Source organism: Gorilla gorilla, chromosome 2 (assembly GCF_029281585.2).
Source record: "Gorilla gorilla gorilla isolate KB3781 chromosome 2, NHGRI_mGorGor1-v2.1_pri, whole genome shotgun sequence".
NCBI classification, from domain to species: Eukaryota; Metazoa; Chordata; class Mammalia; order Primates; family Hominidae; genus Gorilla; species Gorilla gorilla.
The window spans coordinates 68,330,269-68,348,943 of NC_086017.1; the positions used below are offsets into that span (position 1 = coordinate 68,330,269).

The 18,675-nt window shown below is 45.4% G+C and overlaps 1 long non-coding RNA gene across 2 annotated transcripts; it reads left to right on the plus strand.

The window, feature by feature from the left end:
* Positions 1 to 1,036: 1,036 nt before the first annotated feature.
* On the plus strand, positions 1,037 to 15,102 carry LOC134757995 (uncharacterized). 2 transcript variants are annotated; one of them, XR_010132689.1, is made up of 5 exons: positions 1,037 to 1,148; positions 1,278 to 1,405; positions 1,747 to 1,890; positions 13,985 to 14,048; positions 14,948 to 15,102. It is a non-coding gene; the product is annotated as an uncharacterized lncRNA (long non-coding RNA). The 2 variants fall into 2 exon arrangements; XR_010132688.1 differs by lacking the exon at positions 14,948 to 15,102 and having other exon boundaries at positions 13,985 to 14,194.
* Positions 15,103 to 18,675: the final 3,573 nt, after the last annotated feature.

The following is an 18,675-nucleotide window of genomic DNA, read 5'->3' on the forward strand; positions in this document are numbered from 1 at the left end:
TGTCTTCGTAATCTATGTCCTGCTTTTAGGCAAGTAGAGGAAGGGCAGAGAGCTTTCCTGCATCTGCATCTTCTCAATTGCCTTCAGCTCAACAGTGCTTATAACAAAGAGGCGTATTTAGGGGGTCGTATTCTGATCTCCCACAGACGTTGCAGGTGGAGTGTCCTGATGGCAGGGTGTGGATCACATCTTGCTCTCAGGAGGTGGGGAGAGGGGATCTGGGGCCTCCTCGACTTCCATAGGGGAGGTTGGACCTGCACTGTCCACCATGACCCATACAACCACAGACAGAAAAGTTCCTTGGTAGTAACCAGCACGTGTTCATTACAGTGAATGAAAAGACCAGAGCAGGTAGCATGGATCTCAGCCGCAGCTCATGGACCACCCAGCGCTGGGACATTGCAGAGGTTCCCTAACCTCTCCTAAGCCTGAGTTTACTCATGCAGAAAATGCCAGGGTGGACTTGGAGGGTAGCTACAGGCCCTGTGAGCACTAAGATTTCCTGAGACTTCGCTGCTGTCCATGCCCCTCCCCTGTTTTGACCTTTCCAACAGACTGGAGGCTAGAATGAAGATAAGGAGTACCATTTTTTTGTTAGGCACTTGGAGACGGCCCAGACTTTGCTATAGCAAAGGTTAATGTTCTGTCATCTCAAAGATCCATTTCCCCAGGCTGTCGGAATGTAAATGTTAAGGTGATGAAAATAGTGAAGCCTAGGTTCCGGCTCATTTGAGTCAGAGCCCCTCACCCCTCACAGTGCAACCCTAGAGCACAGGGCCTCCTCTGTGGCCTGAACCTTCATAAACTTGGGTTTAGGTTGTCAGCACTGATTTAAAGAGATTTGCTTTGTTCAGTTTGCTTCTGGGAAAAAGAACTGACATTCACAGCAGGGTTTGGGGGTTAAGAATGAAACCTGAGCTGGCTTCTTCCCCACTGGGTGTGTGCAGAGTGAGTCAGATGTTTGCACAGAAGGCTGTGGTGTCAAATCAAATCCACAAATTCGCAGGCCTTATGCCTTTACCACTTCAAACCGGAAAGGTGTTGCAACATAACAGTTTTAATTGCTAAACCCTAGCTGCAAACCCAAATCTCTGGATTTAATAAGAATTGGGTGTGAAAGACTGTGAACAGTGGCAGTTTTCTGCTAGGTGAGTTTATTTGTTCCTTCATTCCCTCATTTGCTTCCTCGTTGGTGCCCAAGCCCACACCAAAGGCCTCTGGCCAGTCACTGCCTGCGCGCCCTCCTCCTGATGATGGGCCTGTGGTCTCGCCTGTAGGTTTACCTTCTTTCCTGCTCTTGGTTGAGATTTGCGGACCTTTGTATCCACTGTGGTCTCCTTGGAACAAGCAACTGGAAATTCTTCACACCAGCTATGGCTGGTAGGAATTTCGGGCCACAACTCAGGTAGACAAAAAATAAAGCTTTCTTTTCTAGAACTTGACTCTGGGTTAAGGTCTTTGCTGTGCCAGACTGGTATAAAACCTCTAACCATGGTCTTTGCTGGGCACATACCCACTTCCCCAGCAACACGTATTCATTGAGTTGCCCACCGTCCTGGGGGCTGAAGTAAGGCCATGATTAGGGAGGGAAATGAATCTGGCTCTGGGTCATTGGTCCACATAGTCGGTCAAGGGATCTGTTGGTCTTGCTAAGTGGCCCCTTTTGCTTCAGGTTCCTCTGCTGCTTTCCTGCCATCCTGGGGCCCTTTCTGAAGTTACCGTAATGGCTGGTTGTACCTTCCACAGGCTTCCAGACTCTGGACGGTATTCCCAGACTCAGCTCCCTTCTGAATTGGGAGAAAGAGAGAAAGGAAAATACAAGAAGACCTAACCATGTGGATTAACACCCTATAGCATGATCCAGGCCCACAGCCAGCTCTGTGTTTCCAGGTGGGAGATTACAGACATCTACTTTTTCAAAAGGAATAATAAACGGATAAAAAGTAATATTTTCTAACATCTGTTAGATACAAACTGGACCTGGCACAGTAGCCTTTTGAACTGAGTACTATTATTATTTCCATTTCACAGATCAGAAAACTAAGGGTCAGTGATATAAGAAGCTTGCTCAAGGTCATACTACAGTGGTAGAAGAGGTTTTAATACCAGTTTTCCTGACTCTGGAGTCCAACAACTTATTTATAATCAGTGCTCAGCTGTATCTTAGATACTTAAAAAATGCTGAACCTATAATCCTGAGAGAGGATTTTTTTTTTTTTTTTTTTTGAGGCAGAGTCTTACTCTGTCACCAGGGCTGGCTAGAGTGCAGTGGCGGGATCTCAGCTCACTGCAACCTCTGCCTCCCAGGTTCAAGCAATTCTCCTGCCTCAGCCTCCCAAGTAGCTGGGTCTACAGGCATGTGCCACCATGCCCATCTAGTTTTTGTATTTTTACTAGAGATGGGGTTTCACCATGTTGGCCAGGCTGGTCTCAAACTCCTGACCTCAAGTGATCTGCCACCTGAACCTCCCAAAGTGCTGGGATTACAGACGGGAGGCACCGCACCCTGCCTGTGAGGGGATCTTTAAACTACATTTTTATGATTATTCTCATCTTGTCCTGGAGTTTGTACTATAGTCTGGCCCCTCTCTCAGTGGGACTAGAAAACACAGCGCCCAGCAGCTACCGTGGCTGCCAGGCTCATGCTATGAGCTCCATAAATACTTGGTGACTGATGGATTGTACATCTGACACGTGATTTCGCATTTTCACATACTTTTGTGTCTGGTTTAGATGTGCCAGAAAAAGTGAGAGGTTGCTGGTAGCGTTGTTTTCTCTAAAAAATAGAAGAAGTCCTTCTAGTTTTGCTTAAAAAAAAATTTGCCTATTGATATTCCTTCAACTCTTCCTTCATTTTGCCTTCCCAGTTAGTTCCCAGTCTAATCCACTCAGGGTGAAACCCCCTGCAGGGGTCTGACAAGACAGATAGACCTGGGTTTTAAACTCCAGCTCTGATGCTTGCTGTTCATGTGACCTGAGCTGGTCACATACCTCCCTGAGCTTCTGTTTCCTCCTCCATAAAACAGGGGCAATAATGCAACCAACTTTAGGGATATTGTGAATGCAGGCAGTAGGCACTCAATGGCTAATTCCTTTCTCTGATAATTAAATCAACCTCATCGTCAATTTGAACTTTAAACTTAAGGTCCTTCTGAAAACTCTTTAAGAATGCCATCCCTTTGGATGGATTTAGGAATTCATGTTTACCAATACAGCTAAAAGCTGATGTATCAGTAAGATGTTTGCAGTTGCAAGGAAGAGAAAATACTGACCCAAACTGGCATAAACAGTAAGAAAAGATATTATTCAAAGGTGTGAAGGTTGATTCACTGGCTCAATGGTGGCAGTTAAGACTCAGTCTTGAATTCCTGGGACTGAGACCCTCCCGCCTCAGCCTCCCAAAGCGCTGGGATTACAGGTGTGAGCCACTGCTCCCAGCCTGACCCAGGCTTTTCCATCTGTTTTCCAGTTTCCTCTAGAGGAGGCTGCATATGCTCATGGCCACAGGGTAACTGGAGCTGCAGGTGAACACATGGTGTTTAGACATAGCAACATACAGAGATAGAACAGGGGCCTTTATTTCAGTGTCCCCTTCTCAGGAGTCAGGAATTCCTTCCCAGAAACCTAGGGTTTTAATGGGCAGAACTGGGTCACATGCTAGAGTCTGATGGTACCACTAAGAGGGAATAAAACCAATTAGGATTTATCTCTGAGCTAGGGATGAAGCGACCATTTTCTAAGTCATGTTGTGGGGGATGGCCCCTTGAACAAAATCCAGGTTCTATCAGCAAAGAAAAATGGAGAGGATTATTTTGATTGCCTCCTCTTCATCTCATTAGTGAGGGAGGGATTCCTAGCTAGGGTTATGGGGGTGACCGAACACTACACTGGCCAGGTGAGATTGAGACAGCTTACTCATCACATATACTCACAGCCCAGGGGAGGGGGACACAGGACCATATGGAGGTTGCACCCAGGAACAGAGTAAACAATCAGGGGCTCTGGGAGGCAGGCTTTGTAGTTTTAAGAGGGTGAAGTGCTCTTTAGTCCCTACAGGAGGAAGTGATTGGCTTTTGGAATAATTCTGTGGGCTGGCAGGAAGTGAAACCTCCTACTCAGTGATAAGCAGGAACTGTGCCTTGTCCCTTAAATAAGGAAGGTTATTTGGCCAGGGGACCATATCTACAGGAACATAGTGGGGAAGAGGACTTGTTTGTTAGGCCATTTGAGGCCCTTTCATTTTACCAGATGTCAAGACAGCACATAATATTGAACTTTAATTTTAGGTCTTACATACACAGGCAGGGATGCATGTGGGCTACATATGCACAATCTCCCTTCCTGCATTCCTTCATCCATCCATTCATCCATCCATCTATCCAACCATCCATCTATCCATCCATCCATACATCCACCCACCCATCAACCCACCTATCTATTCTGTAGAGATTCCACAAATGATTGATTGAGGCAGCCTAAACATTCTGACTACATCTCTTGTTTTTCATGAGTCCTGGTCATAGTTGTTTGTGGGTAGTCAACATTGGAATCAGCCCTTCTGACCTGTGGCCAACTCTTCACCCTTTTCAACCCTGCACTAGTCCATAGGTCAGCTCATTGACCCTAGCATATGCTTTTCTCTGTTCTGCTTCTGATTTTGCTGGAACCATCGCTTTCTTCTTTGCCTGTCTAAATTCTACCCTTCCTTGAGCCAAATCCCTCATCATCCATACACACTTTCACTCCCCGTCCTGAATTCTGAATCTTCTTGTCAGCCCAAAGCCTTTGTGGCAGCTGCTGTATGCAAACACGTAACCATGCACTACTGTGTGTCACTGCATCTCCTGGGGATTGATCTTTCCTGTTTTGCTGCCATTTCTCATTTTATTGCTATGTTTTCTCTCCAACCTCATCATGAACTCTCTGAGGGTCAGGGCTCTATCCTGCACACCCCTGCACCCCCTTCATTGCATGGGAGTGGGGAAGGGACAGAACAGCACCTTCTTATGCTCCTAAACCTCCATAGACATTTTCTGACTTAATTTGAATCATCGAATTCCTTTTAAGAATATTTTAAATGTAAATACAAAAAGCAGTTTGAGTAGAATCTCTAAATGAACATTTATCTAGCATCTAGCACATAGAAGGCACACAATAAAAAAAAGTGTTGAAATGATGAATAAAACACCTCAATGGCCACGAACATAATTTTTTTTCTTTTTTTTTTTTGAGAAGTAGTCTCGCTGTGTCACCCAGGCTGGAGTGCTGTGGTACGATCTCGGCTCACTGCAACCTCCGCCTCCTGGGTTCAAGCGATTCTCCTGCCTCAGCCTCCCAAGTGCTGGGATTAGAGGAATGTGCCACCACACCCAGCTAATTTTTGTATTTTTAGTAGAGACGGGGTTTTACCTTGTTGGCCAGGCTGGTCTCGAACTCCTGACCTCAAGTGATTCACCCACTTTAGCCTCTCAAAATGCTGGGATTACAGGTGTGAGCCACTGCGCCCGGCTTTTGTTATTATTTTTTAAAGGCTAAATATTGATGGATATGCAGAATTTCAGGGCTCACAGAAACTATTTCTCTCTATTAATCTAAGCTACTATTTTACTGGCTTCAATCCTTTGCACATATCTTTATATTTTTTTGTTATCTATGTTATCTTGTGTTATTATTAATGTTTCTTTTTTGTTTGTTTGTTTGTTTTGTTTTGGTTTTTGTGACGGAGTCTCGCTCTGTCACCCAGGCTGGAATGCAGTGGTGCAATCTCGGCTCACTGCAACCTCCACCTCCCGGGTTCAAGCGGTTCTCCTGCCTCAGCCTCTCGAGTAGCTGGGATTACAGGCGCCTGCCACCATGCCTGGCTAACTTTTGTACTTTTAGTAGTGACAGGATTTCACCATCTTGACTAGGCTGGTCTTGAACTCCTGACCTCGTGATCCATCCACCTCAGCCTCCCAAAGTGCTGGGATTACAGGCGTGAGCTATCGCGCTGCGCCTAATGTTTCTTTAAATTGATTAATTTTTAAACTTAGCCCAGATCTAAGCAATAGTATTTGTGACATCATTGGCATGATGTGCTAGTTATTTTCATGTATCTAATTAAAAATACACAATTAAGATAGCAAATGGTTATCTATACACACAAAATTCTTCCTTTCTTTTTTTTTTTTTTTTTTTTTTTTTTTTTGCTCTTGTTGCCCAGGCTGGAGTGCAATGGCACGATCTCGGCTCACCACAACCTCCGCCTCCCTGGTTCAAGCGATTCTCCTGCCTCAGACTCCTGAGTGGCTGGGATTACAGGCATGTACCACCATGCCCAGATATTTTTTTTTGTAGTTTCAGTAGAAAGGGGGTTTCTCCGTGTTGGTCAGGGTGCTCTCAAACTCCTGACCTCAGGTGATCTGTCTGTCTTGGCCTCCCAAAGTGCTGGAATTACAGGCATGAGCCACTGCACCTGGCCAATTCTTTCTTTCTTAAACATGATATGTAATGGTTGTATATATTCTGGGGCTACATATGATATTTTGGTACATGTATACAATGTGGAATGATCAAATTAGGGTAATTGGGATATCCATCACCTCAAGCACTTAACTTTTCCTTGTGTTGGAAACATTGTAATTCTTCTCTTCCAGCTATTTTGAGATACACAATAGATTATTGTGTGTGTGTGGTTTTTTTTTTGAGACAGAGTTTTTGCTCTTGTTGCCCAGGCTGGAGTGCAATGGCACCATCTCGGCTCACTGCAACCTCCACCTCCTGGGTTCAAGCGATTCTCCTGTCTCAGCCTCCCGAGTAGCTGAGATTACAGGCATGTGCCACCACGCCCAGCTAGTTTTGTATTTTTAGTAGAGATGGGGTTTCTCAATGTTGGTCAGGCTGGTCTTGAACTCCTGACCTCAGGTGATCCGCCAGCCTTGGCCTCCCAAAGTACTGGGATTACAGACGTGAGCCACTGCACCTGGCCTGTAAACACAGTTTCTTGATACAGAGTTTTTTTTTTTTTTGCTCTTGTTGCCCAGGCTAGAGTGCAATGGCACGATCTCGGCTCACTGCAACCTCCGCCTCCCGGGTTCAAGCGATTCTCCTGCCTCAGCCTCCTGAGTAGCTGTAATTACAGGCATGTGCCACAACGGTGGCTAATTTTTGTATTTTTAGTAGAGATGGGGTTTCTCCATGTTGGTCAGGCTGGTCTTGAACTCCTGACCTCAGGTGATCCACCCGCCTTGGCCTCCCAAAGTGCTGGGATTACAGGCATGAGCCACTGTACCCAGCCAATAAATTATTGTTAACTATAATTTCCCTACTGCACTATCAAATACTAGAATGTATTCCTTCCATCTAACTGTATTTTTGTAACCATTAATCAACCTCTCTTCATCCCCCCTACCTTCCCAGCCTCTGGTAACCACCATTCTACTCTCCACCTCCATGAGATCCACGTTTTTAGCTCCCACATATGAATAAGAATATGTGGTATTTGTCTTTCTGTGCCTGGCTTATATGAACATAATGACCTCCTCCAGTTCCATCCATGATGCTGCAAATGACAGGATTTCATTCTTCTTTATAGCTGAAGAATATTTCATTGTGTATGTATACCATATTTTCTTTATCCATTCATCCATTGATGGACACACAGGTTGATTCCATATCTTGGCTGTTGTAAACAGTGCTGCAATAAACATAGGAGTGCAGATATCTCTGACATACTGATTTCTTTTCTTTTGGGTATATACACTGCAGTGGGATTGCTAGATCATATGGTAGTTCTATTTTTAGTTTTTTGAGGAACTTCCATACTGTTCTCCACAGTGGCCGTACTAATTTACTTTCCCACCAACAGTATACAGCTGTTCCCCCTTTCCCACATCCTTGCCAGCATTTGTTATTTTTTTGTTTTTTTGATAACAGACATTTTAATTGGGGTGAGGTCATATTTTATTGTGATTTTAATTTGCATATCCCTGATGATTAGTGATGTTGAGCATTTTCTCATGTGCCTATTGGCCATTTGTATGTCTTCTTTTGAGAAATGTCTATTCATATATTTTGCCCATTTTTATTGGATTATTTGTTTGTTTGTTTTGCTATTGAGTTGTTTGAGTTCCTTATATATTCTGGTTATTAATCCCTTGTTGGATGGTGATATGGTTTGGCTGTGTTCCCACCCAAATGTCAACTTGGATTGTATCTCCAGAATTCTCACATGTTGTGGGAGGGACCCAGGAGGAGGTAATCATTACCTGGGGACAGGAGGTAATGATTACCTCCTCCTGGGTCCCGTGCTATTCTTGTGATTGTGGATAAGTCTCACAAGATCTGATGGGTTTATAAGGGGTGTCTGCCTTTGCTTCTTCCTCATTTTCTCTTGCCGCTGCCATGCAAGAAGAACTTTTCACCTCCTGCCATGATTCTGAGGCCTCTCCAGCCATGTGGAACTGTAAGTCCAACTAAACCTTTTTTGTTCCCAGTTTCGGGTATGTCTTTATCAGCAGCGTGAAAATGAACTAATACAGACAGTGTCTCAGTCTGTGTAGTGTTCCTATAAAGGAATACCTGAAGCTGGGTTGTTTATAAAGAAAAGAGGTTTCTTTGGCTCATGGTTCTGCAGGCTATACAAGAAGTGTAGCACCAGCATGTTTCTGGTGAGGTCTTCAGGCTGCTTCTACCCATGGCAGAAGGCAAAAGGGAGCTGACATTGCCAGAGAGAGGAAGTAAGAGAGAAGGGAGGCAGGTGCCAGGCTCTTTCTAAACAATCAGCTCCCACAGGAGCTAATAGAGCGCACACTCCTTACTGTGAGGTCAACACCAAGCCATTCATCAGGGATCTGCCCCTATAACCCATTGGAAGTGGACCTTCCAATTAGGCTCTGCCTCCAACACTGGGGTCAATTTCAACATGAGGCTTTTGAGGGTCAAATATCCAAATATTTTGCAAATATTTTCTCCCATTCTGAAGCTTGTCTCTTCACTTTGTTAATTTTTTGCTTTTGTTGCCTGTGCTTTTGAGGTCTTACTCAAAAAATCTTTGTTCAGACCACTGTCCTGTAGTGTTTCCCCAATGTTTCCTTCTAGTAGTTTCAGAGTTGTAGGCCTTACATTTAAGTCTTTAATCCATTTTGAGTTGATTTTTGTGTATGGTGAAAGATGGGGATCTAGTTTTATTTTTCTGCATACGGATATCCAGTTTTCGCAGCACCATTTATTATAGACAGCCCTTTCCCCAATGTATGTTCTTGGTGCCTTTGTGGAAATCAATTGGCTGTAAATGCATGGATTTATTTCTGGGTTCTTGATTTTGTTCCATTGGTCTATGTATCTGTTTTTATGCCAGTGGAATGCTGTTTTGGTTACTATAGCTTTGTAGTACAATTTGAAATCAAGTAGTGTGATGCTTCCAACTTTGTTCTTTTTGCTTATAATTGCTTTAGCTATGTGGGGTATTTTGTGGTTCCACATTCTTTTAGGATTCTTTTTTCTTTCTTTCTTTTATTTATTTATTTTTTTGAGACGGAGTTTTGTTCTTGTTGCCCTGGCTGAAGTGCAATGGCACGATCTCAGCTCACCACAACCTCTGCCTCCCAGGTTCAAGCAATTCTCCTGCCTCAGCCTCCTGAGTAGCTGGGATTAGAGGCATGTGCCACCACACCTGGCTAATTTTGTATTTTTAGTAGAGACAGGGTTTTTCCATGTTGGTCAGGCTGGTCTTGAACTCCTGAACTCAAGTGATCCTCTCACCTCGGCCTCCCAAAGTGTTGGGATTATAGGCTTGAGCCACTGTGCCCAGCCAGGATTCTTTTTTCTAATTCTGTGAAGAATGTCGTTATTTTGATAGACATTGCATTGAATCTGTAGATCACTTTGGGTAGTATAGACCTTTTAATAGTATTGATTTTTCCAATCCATGAACATGGGATATCTTTCCATTGTTTGTGTCCTCTTAAATTTCTTTCATCACTGTTTTATAGTTTTCTTTGTACAGATCTTCCTTTTTCTTTTGAGACAGGGTTTCATTCCAGCGCCCAGGCTGGAGTGCAGTGGTGTGATCATGACTCACTGCAACCTCAACCTCCTGGGCACAGGTGATCCTCCTATCTCAGCCTCCCAAGTAGCTGGGACTTCAGGTGCATGCCACCATGCCTAGCTAATTTTTTGTACTTTTTGTAGAGATGGAGTTTCACCATGTTGCTCAGGCTGGTCTCAAACTCCTGAACACAAGCAATATGCCCACCTTGGCCTCCCAAAGTGCTGTGACTATAGGCATGAGCTGCCATGCCTGGCCCTGTTTCTTTGGTTAAATTTACTCCTAGGTATTTTTTTTTTTGTAGCTATTATAAATAAAATTGCTTTCTTGATTTCTTTTTAGATTGATCACTGTTAACATATAGAAGCATTACTGATTTTTGCATGTTGATTTTGTATTCTGCAACTTTACTAAATTCATTGATCAGTTCTAAGGGTTTTTTTCATGGAGTCTTTAGGCTTTTGTAAATATAAGATCATGTTATTTGCAAACAAGGATTATTTGACTTTTTCCTTTTCAATTTGAATGTCCTTGACGTATTTCTCTACCTTCTAGTACTATGTTGAATAAAAGTGGCGAAAGTGGGCATCCTTGTCTTTTTCCAAATCTTAGTGGAAAGGCTTTTAATTTTTCCCTATTCAGCTGTAGGCTTGTCATATATGCCCTTTATTGCGTTAAGGTATGTTCCTTCTATACCCAATTTGTTGAGGGTTTTTATCATGAAGGAATATTGACTTTTGTCTGTTTTTTTCAGCATCTATGGAAATGCTAATATGGTTTTTGTCCTTGATTCTGATGATGTATGTATCATGTTTATTGATTTGCATATGCTGAACCATCCTTGCATCCCTGGGGTGAATCCCCTTTGATTATGGTGAATAGTCTTTTTAATGTGTTGTTGAATTCTGTTTGCTAGTATTTTGTTGAGGAACTAAAGTTGTTTCATGTGCCACCTTTGGAAAACTCTAATCTGGCAATGTTCATATTTATATGTTTTATGGTTAAAAAGCCAGTTATGGCTGAGGCAGGCAGATCACGAGGTCAGGAGTTCAAGACTAGCCTGGCCAATATGGTGAAACCCTGTCTCTACTAAAAATAGAAAAATTAGCCAGGCATGGTGGCATGCGCCTGTACTCCCAGCTACTCGGGAGGCTGATGCAGAAGAATCGCTTGAACCCCCGAGGTGGAAGTTGCAGTGAGCCGAGATTGTGCCACTGCACTCCAGCCTGGGTGACAGAGCGAAATTCCGTCTCAAAACAAAAAAAAAAAACCAGTTATAACACAAAAGACTATTATTGTTTGTCTCCTGTTGTATGCTTCCACTTATTTAAAAATTTTGGTAAAGGCAAAACTCTAAACTCTAGGGACAGAAAGCAAATCAATGGTTGTCAGGGGCTGAGGATGGCAGTAAGGATTGACCATCAAAAGGGACTGACTTTGAACAAGAGAAGTTTTTGGAGCAAAGGAAGAATTCTAAAACTGGATAGTGGTCAGTCATGTTGGCTCATGCCTGTCATCCCAGCACTTTGGGAGGCCGAGGCAGGTGGATCACCTGAGGTCATGAGTTCAAGACCAGCCTGGCCAACATGGTGAAGCCCTGTCTCTACTAAAAATACAAAAATTAGCCAGGCATGGTGGTGGGTGCCTGTAATTCCAGCTACTCAGGAGGCTGAGGCAGGAGGATCCCTTGAACCCAGGAATCAGAGGTTACAGCGAGCCGAGAACGTGACATTGCACTCCAGCGTGGGCAACAAGAGCGAAATTCCATCTCAAAAAACAAACAAACAAATAAGTGAATGGTGGTGATGGTTGCACAATTGCATAAATTTAGAAGAAATCATCAAACTATATTTATAATGAATACATTGTATGGCTTGCAAATTATATCTCAAAGAGGAAGAAGGAGGAAGAGGAGAAAAGAAAACAAAATAAAGTAATGGAAAGATTAGCCAAGACAGGATATGAGGGGCTCCTGGAGTACTGGTGCTGTTCTTTGTCTTTATCTGCATGTTGGTTACAAGGGTATGTTTACTTTGTGAAAATTCATTGAGCTGTTTTTGCTCTGTGCATATTTCTATATGGACGTTACACCCCAGTAACAAAATTATACCGAAAAAAAAAATTCAGTCAAAATGGGGATGCTGTTTCTTCCTCATTATTACTTAAGTATTTAATGATATTTAAAGTTATTACTTTCCTGTTTATTACTGTGTATAATTACATCACTCTGCCACTTTAGTTTTACAATGTTAGGAGTTTAGGTTTTGTGTGTCTTAATTCAGAAAGGATTATAAAAAATATATTTAATTAATCACACAAGTGCTATAAGAACGTCAATGGAAGTCATTGTTCCTTAATTATTCATAGCAATTATCAAAGTGGACAATATCTCAACTTGCAACCAAAATAAATGGATGTTTTAAGAGGTCTTATTGGAACAATCAAATCATCAGTTTCAAAAAGTCCCCTATCTCTCAGCCCAGTTCTCCTGCTGCCTGCCAGGGTTTCACTTCTATATTTATCTCTTCAAATCAGCAGTACAGCAATTAGTTATTACAATAAGAGCTACCAATTTATTGTGTGCCGACTTCATGCCAGGCACTGCATTATCAGAATTTTTCATACTTTGTTTCATTTTAGTGTCGTAACAACCCTGCATAGGAGTTGTTTATTCCATTTTATAGTTGAGGAAACTGAGGCTGAGAGGCTTTTGAGTGGGTCCGAGCCCTGGTTGCTGGTAAGTGACAGAGCCAGAGAGCAAGCTGGGGTCCCACCCAGTCATCTTGGGATCTGACGTCAGTAACAGGAAATAAGTGACATGTGTAAGGCAATTCTGAATCCCAAAACATGGCTCTTCATGCAGTTGCTATAGTTACTGCTCGACATGATGCTCTGTCTATCTCTCTTCTTCTTTTTTTCTTTTTTTTGCTGAGATGACAATGGATCCACTGTTAGCCATTGAGGTGTTGAGCCCTCCAAACCCTGTATCGCCCCAAAACCCTAGGGACATTTTACTAGGGTTAAAATAGTGTTCTTGCCTTGTAATCACACTTTACATTTCAGAAGCTCCTATAACATTCACAGATCCAGTATTATGGCAACTTTACAAATATTATTATTGCATGTTGTATAAAACATAGGAGCTCTATAAAGGTAACTATATGGAGGAAAAAAATACCTTTTTCCTTCTGTAGCAAAAGACAGATTAACAAGAGAAAAACTTACACATTTATGTAATGTAAGTTTTGTGTGATGTGGAGGACTTCATAAGGAACTAAATAAGGGCTTATGACTAGTTTCAGGGGAAAGTCAAAGAGTCCTTCCTGCATCTCAAATTCTTTCAGCTTAAAAATATCCAGTATACCAGGTTGCCATATTTTGGGGGAGCATGTCCTGATCCCTGTCATAACCACATTTCAGACAGTCATGCAGAACTCCTTGACAAGGCAATATATTTGAGGTGGGGCGGGGACAGTGGGTCGGTGCCCCCTCATTGGGTTGAAGTTGAGGGTGGGCATCCAGGTAGGAAAAAGTGGGGAAAGAGAGGCCCTAGGACCCAGAGAGACCCAGCCTGGGAGGGACTGGACAGAAAAGGGAGAAGCAAGGCTTTGCAAGTGATTACACTCTTGCTAAACAACTAAACACATGCAGAGGAAATGGCTTGGATTAGGAACAGAGGGGGAGGACAAACCAAGGCCTGAAATGTGTTACAGACAAGTGTTTGGGGGCACGGAGTTGAAAGGGTGAGACTTCAGAATCTGGAGTTGTTTTACGAGCGTTTTTCACACCAGCCGGTGATGCTATAGCTAGGCGGCTTTATTCCCACTTGACATAAAAGGGGTCTCAAAGCCAGTAAACTTTTCAGAGGTGGCACGCTGAGACACTCCTGGGGCTGAAGACAGAAGCCAGAGCTTCTGATTCCTGGGCTAATTTAAGATCCGTTGTCTATAATTACAGAGTCATAATGGTGAAGAGGATGGTGACATCCAAGGACAACTACAGGGCCTCTCTCCTGACACTGGTGAGAACCAGATTCCTTTCCCTGGTTCTGTAGCTCCCAGCAGAGTTTTGGAAGCTGATTAAAGAGAAGGTTGGAAATAACAGGCAATTAGAAACCTTATTAAAAAAAGGAAAAACACTCTCATCAAACTTGCCAAAGCGTCTTAATGGCTGGATGTGGAGGAGGCATTGGAAACTGCTGGCTGCAAGGGTCACTTGTGCCAGAGGGTGGCCTGGAAGCTGAGGAAAGTGTGGAGAGGGACCGGGGCCAGTTCCCAGGGACAGAGAGTGCAAGGGGACTGTTTAGGAAGTTATTTCCGAGTTGATGCGCCCAGTGAGTATAAAGTGAAAGAAGGCCATTTACAAGTCCTAAGAAAACCACAGCTGGTGAAACTGGTGGCAAAAGGACCAAAGGAAAAGAAAGGGACACACACACCCATACACACACCCATACACAGAAGAGACAGAGCCCACCACCAAGAGAGGCAGAGTGGAGTGCATTTCCCCACTGGCCAGTTCCTCGACTGCTCAGAATATGCCACAACGGGTAGTTGGAAGGAGATCAGCAGAGATGAGGGTTCAGATAATCGATGCAACTCACTGCTTTAGGGTTCCTCACCTCCTGCAGTCCCTAGGGACCACCCCCAGCATGGCAGAGCTTGTGGGAGGTAATTTGAATGGCCATATGTGGGCTGAGTGCGGGTTTGGCCCTCAGGTGACCTGCTTGGACTCTGATAGCAGTTGAGCAGCCCCCAGCTTCAGGGGTGCCTCCCTGCCCAGTGCACCCTCACAGCTCTCCTCCATCCGGGGCTGAAGCATGAACTCCCACCTTGCTCCCTCACAGGGCCTCCCATTTTATTTTAATTAATGAATTGGTTAATTATTTTATTTTTTGAGATGGGGTCTTCCTCTGTTTCCCAGGCTGGAATGCACTGGCGCAATCGCAGCTCACTGCAGCATCAACCACCTCAAGCAATTCTCCCACCTCGTCCTCCTAAGTAGCTGGGACTATAGACGCACATCACCATGCCCTGCTAATTTTTGTATTTTTTTGTAGGGATGGCGGTGAGGGTTGGGGGGGGTCTCATTATGTTGCTCAGGCTGGTCTCGAACTCATGGGCTTAAGTGATCCATCCTTCTGTTTTGGCCTCCCAAAGTACTGGGATTACAGGTGTGAGCCACTGCGCCTGCCTAGGGCCTCCCATTTTAAAGCTCAAGAGGTTGTTTTGGAAAACCTTCTAAAGGGACCCAGACTGGTTTCTTTTTGCATTCCTGCTCCAGAATAATCTGAAAGCTCCCTGAGGCTGGAACTGGGGGAAGAGGGGCTCTACTTGACAAAGGCAAGGCAAGGCATGGAAGGAGGTGGGAAGGGGAACTCCACATTGCACGCAATCAGTCAAGAGCTTCAGCCTGCTCTTGCTCCTTGGGTTGTGTTACATTTCGTAGTTCCTTTTCCTCTCTCGTTTACTTTTTTGTCTTCATTGCTTTTTCATTTCTCTTCTCTCTAAACCTGACTGACCATCTCCTGAGGGCCAAGATTGTCCCAGGTGAAGAGAGATTCTTAATGGAGTCTGAGACAAAGTTCTCTGTGTCAGGAGATCACAGTCCAGTTGGTATGGACTATTTCAAAACAGAGGGAGTGTTTATGTGCTCAGCAGGAGCCAGCAGGGGGCTGGTTTGGGACCTCTGGCTTAGGGGGCGAGCAGACCTAAAGTAGAGATGAAGGCCAGGGAGACCTCTCAAAGGAGAGGGGAGTGGTGCTGGTTCCTGATAGGGTGGCCAGGTAAAATACTGGATGCTTGTATCTACTGCAATATTTGGGACATACTTATATGAAAAAAATATTTGTTGTTTATGTGAAATTCAAATTTAACAGAGCATCCTGTATTTTCATTTGCTAAATCTGGCAAACCAAGTTGCTGATGAATAAACTGGAGTTAGCTGAGTGAATTGGGGGAAGAAAGGGAAGGGCATGCCTGAGAGGGAACAGCATGAGTGAACATCTGGAGGTCAGAGATCCCGTAATTCATCTAAGGAAACGAACATTGTCCACGTGCTGGAGTATGGAGTGCAAGAGGGCGGGAGGCAGTGCAGAGTATGCACCAAACCGTCACATAGCTGTTGAGTACGTGCTAAGTGCCGGGTACCAGGTGAAGTTCTAGGGTGCAGTTATGAGCTAATGGGACACAGCCTCTGCCCTCAGGAAGCTCACAGTCCAGCTGAGAAGCAGCGAGGTGGAGATAGGGAAGGACAGGCACTGTGGAAGTTATAGCTGGGGGAACTCAGCCTCCCTGGGAGGTCAGGGAAGACCTCCCTGAGAAGGTGACAATATGCTGAAGGATGAGGAGACAGGTATGCTAAGGGGTGGGGAAAGAGAGATCTAGGTCAAGGGAACCGCATAATGGAAGGCCCTGAAGTGAGAAAATGAGCAGTGGGTCCCAGGACCTAAAATGTGGCCAGAGAGGCTGGGCCCAGAGAGAGAGGAGAGGGGAGGAGGAAGGACCAGTGGGCAGGGACCAGACCACACTGCAGGGAGTTTCAACTGGACCCTGAAGGCAATGGGTGCCACTGAAGGAGTATAAAGCAGGCAGGGTGACACACAGCTTCGTGCTCTTAGAGCTGACTCATGCTGGAGAGAGGACGACGGATGGGCAGTGTAGGGTCAGGGTGGAGGGAACGGGGGACACCAGGAGGGGGCTACTGCAGAGGTCTGAGATGGACACATTGCTGGCTTGGTGGTGGAGATGAAGAGGGAGAAGGAGAAATGGATCCAGGCTGCACTGAGGGGGAAGACTTGGCAGGGCTGGGTTCTCTGGCACTGGGAAGTGAGGGGGAGGGAGGAGCAGGCATGACTCAAAGCTTCTGGTCTGGGCAGATGGGAGGACGGAGGCGCCATTTGCCTAGCTGAGCTGGGGACTTGGGAGGTTTGCCGGTGGTGAGGAGAGTTCAGGTTTGCACATGCTGAGGGTGAGGAGGCTGGCGGTAGACCCTGGTTCGATGGGCTGTGAGGAGGAGGAAACTGCAGGGAGCCGGCAGAACCATGTTCCAGTCTTTCCTGCCACACTTAGTCACGTGGCCTGGATCAATAACTTCACCTCTCTGTGCCTTTGCCTTCTCACGTATCCCATGGGAGGTGGGGGTATTCTGCCCTCAGAGCTATCGTTAGGGTGTGGTGGCAGCCTCCTGGTTCACGCCTTGTTGTGCCCTCCCACACTGTAGTAGGGTTGATCTGTGGGACCATAATCATATGTGTGTCGCTTTTGAGGCTGGGTTATAAAAGACATTGTGGCTTCTATCTTGCTCTCTCTTGGGTCACTTGCTCTGGGGGACGTCAGCTGCCATGTTGTCAGGAGAGACTCTCATGACAAGGAATGAATGCCTTGTGCTGAACCCCACGTGAGTGAGTTTGGAAGGGAAGTCTCCAGACTTCAGATGACTGCAGCCCCTGCCGCCAATTAGACTGCAAGCTCCTGCGGGACCCTGAGCTGCTTCCAAGTTCCTGACCCACAGAAACAGAGGGGAAAGCACTTGGAAGCCGTTTTAAGTCCCTACCTTTTGGGATTATTTGTTATGTGGCAAAAGGTAACTGATACAGTGGGTAAAAGCACCTAGCACAGTACCTTGTACAGAATTGGGGCTATAGAACAGACAAGATCTATAGCTCTGGATTCAGGACAGAGGGCTGGGCCGGAGACAGGGATTTGGAAGCCTTTGGCTCAGACACAGTAAAGGAATCCATGGAGGTGGCTGAGCCATTCCATGCAGAGGGGTACATGGAGAGGAGGGGATGGTGTTGAACAGGAACTTGAGCTTAAGTGTCGGGGTAAAGCAAGAGGAGCATCTTTGTAAGTCTAAGAGGAGGAGCTATGGAAGAAGGAGGAGAACACACATCCTAGAAGCCAAGGGAAGGGGCTGTCCCCTGGCAGACGTCACTGCAGAAGCCTTGCTGCGGAGAGGCCTGAGCCATGCAGGTCGGAGGAGGTTCTTTCAGATTTAGTATCAAGGAGGATTCTGGTGACCCATTTAGATGGAGAGGTGGGCCCTGAGGCCAGATTGAATGTTACGGGTTGGGGTCTTAGGGGAAGTGGGGGGACACAGCAAAGGAAGAGAGGGAGGGGGACACTGTGTCGAAGGAGAAGTCTGAAAATTCTTGAGTCAGGGACAGAGACCTGAGGCTGTTTATCTGCTGATGGGTGTGGGAGATGGGGACTGGAGAGAGGGAGGGATGGAAGATCTGAGCCTGGACAGGCTAAAGGGTGGGAGAAGGAATGGACTAGAACCCAGGGAGGGGATCACCTGGACAGGAGGTGGAATCCCCCAGCCATCTCATGAGGGGAGGACAGTGCAATGCAGGTCATTCCAAAAGAGGGCAGAGGAGGGTTCTAGGGGGCTCCCACTGAAGGGGAAAGGTTTTCCTGACAAGTAGGAGGTGAGGTCAGCTAGGCAGTGAGAGTTGGGAGAAGGGAGAGAGGGAGGGGACTCAGATCTCCACACTTCATTGTTTTGTCAACTGCTGGTCCCCCTTTGCCCTCCCAGCACCGTGCTGGGCTTGGTTCCTTCCTGTAACAGGTGTAGCTGCAATAATAAACAGCCCCCTCCAGGTCAGCCTGGCCCCAGGGCAGACCAGGATCAGTATCTTTACCACAGGA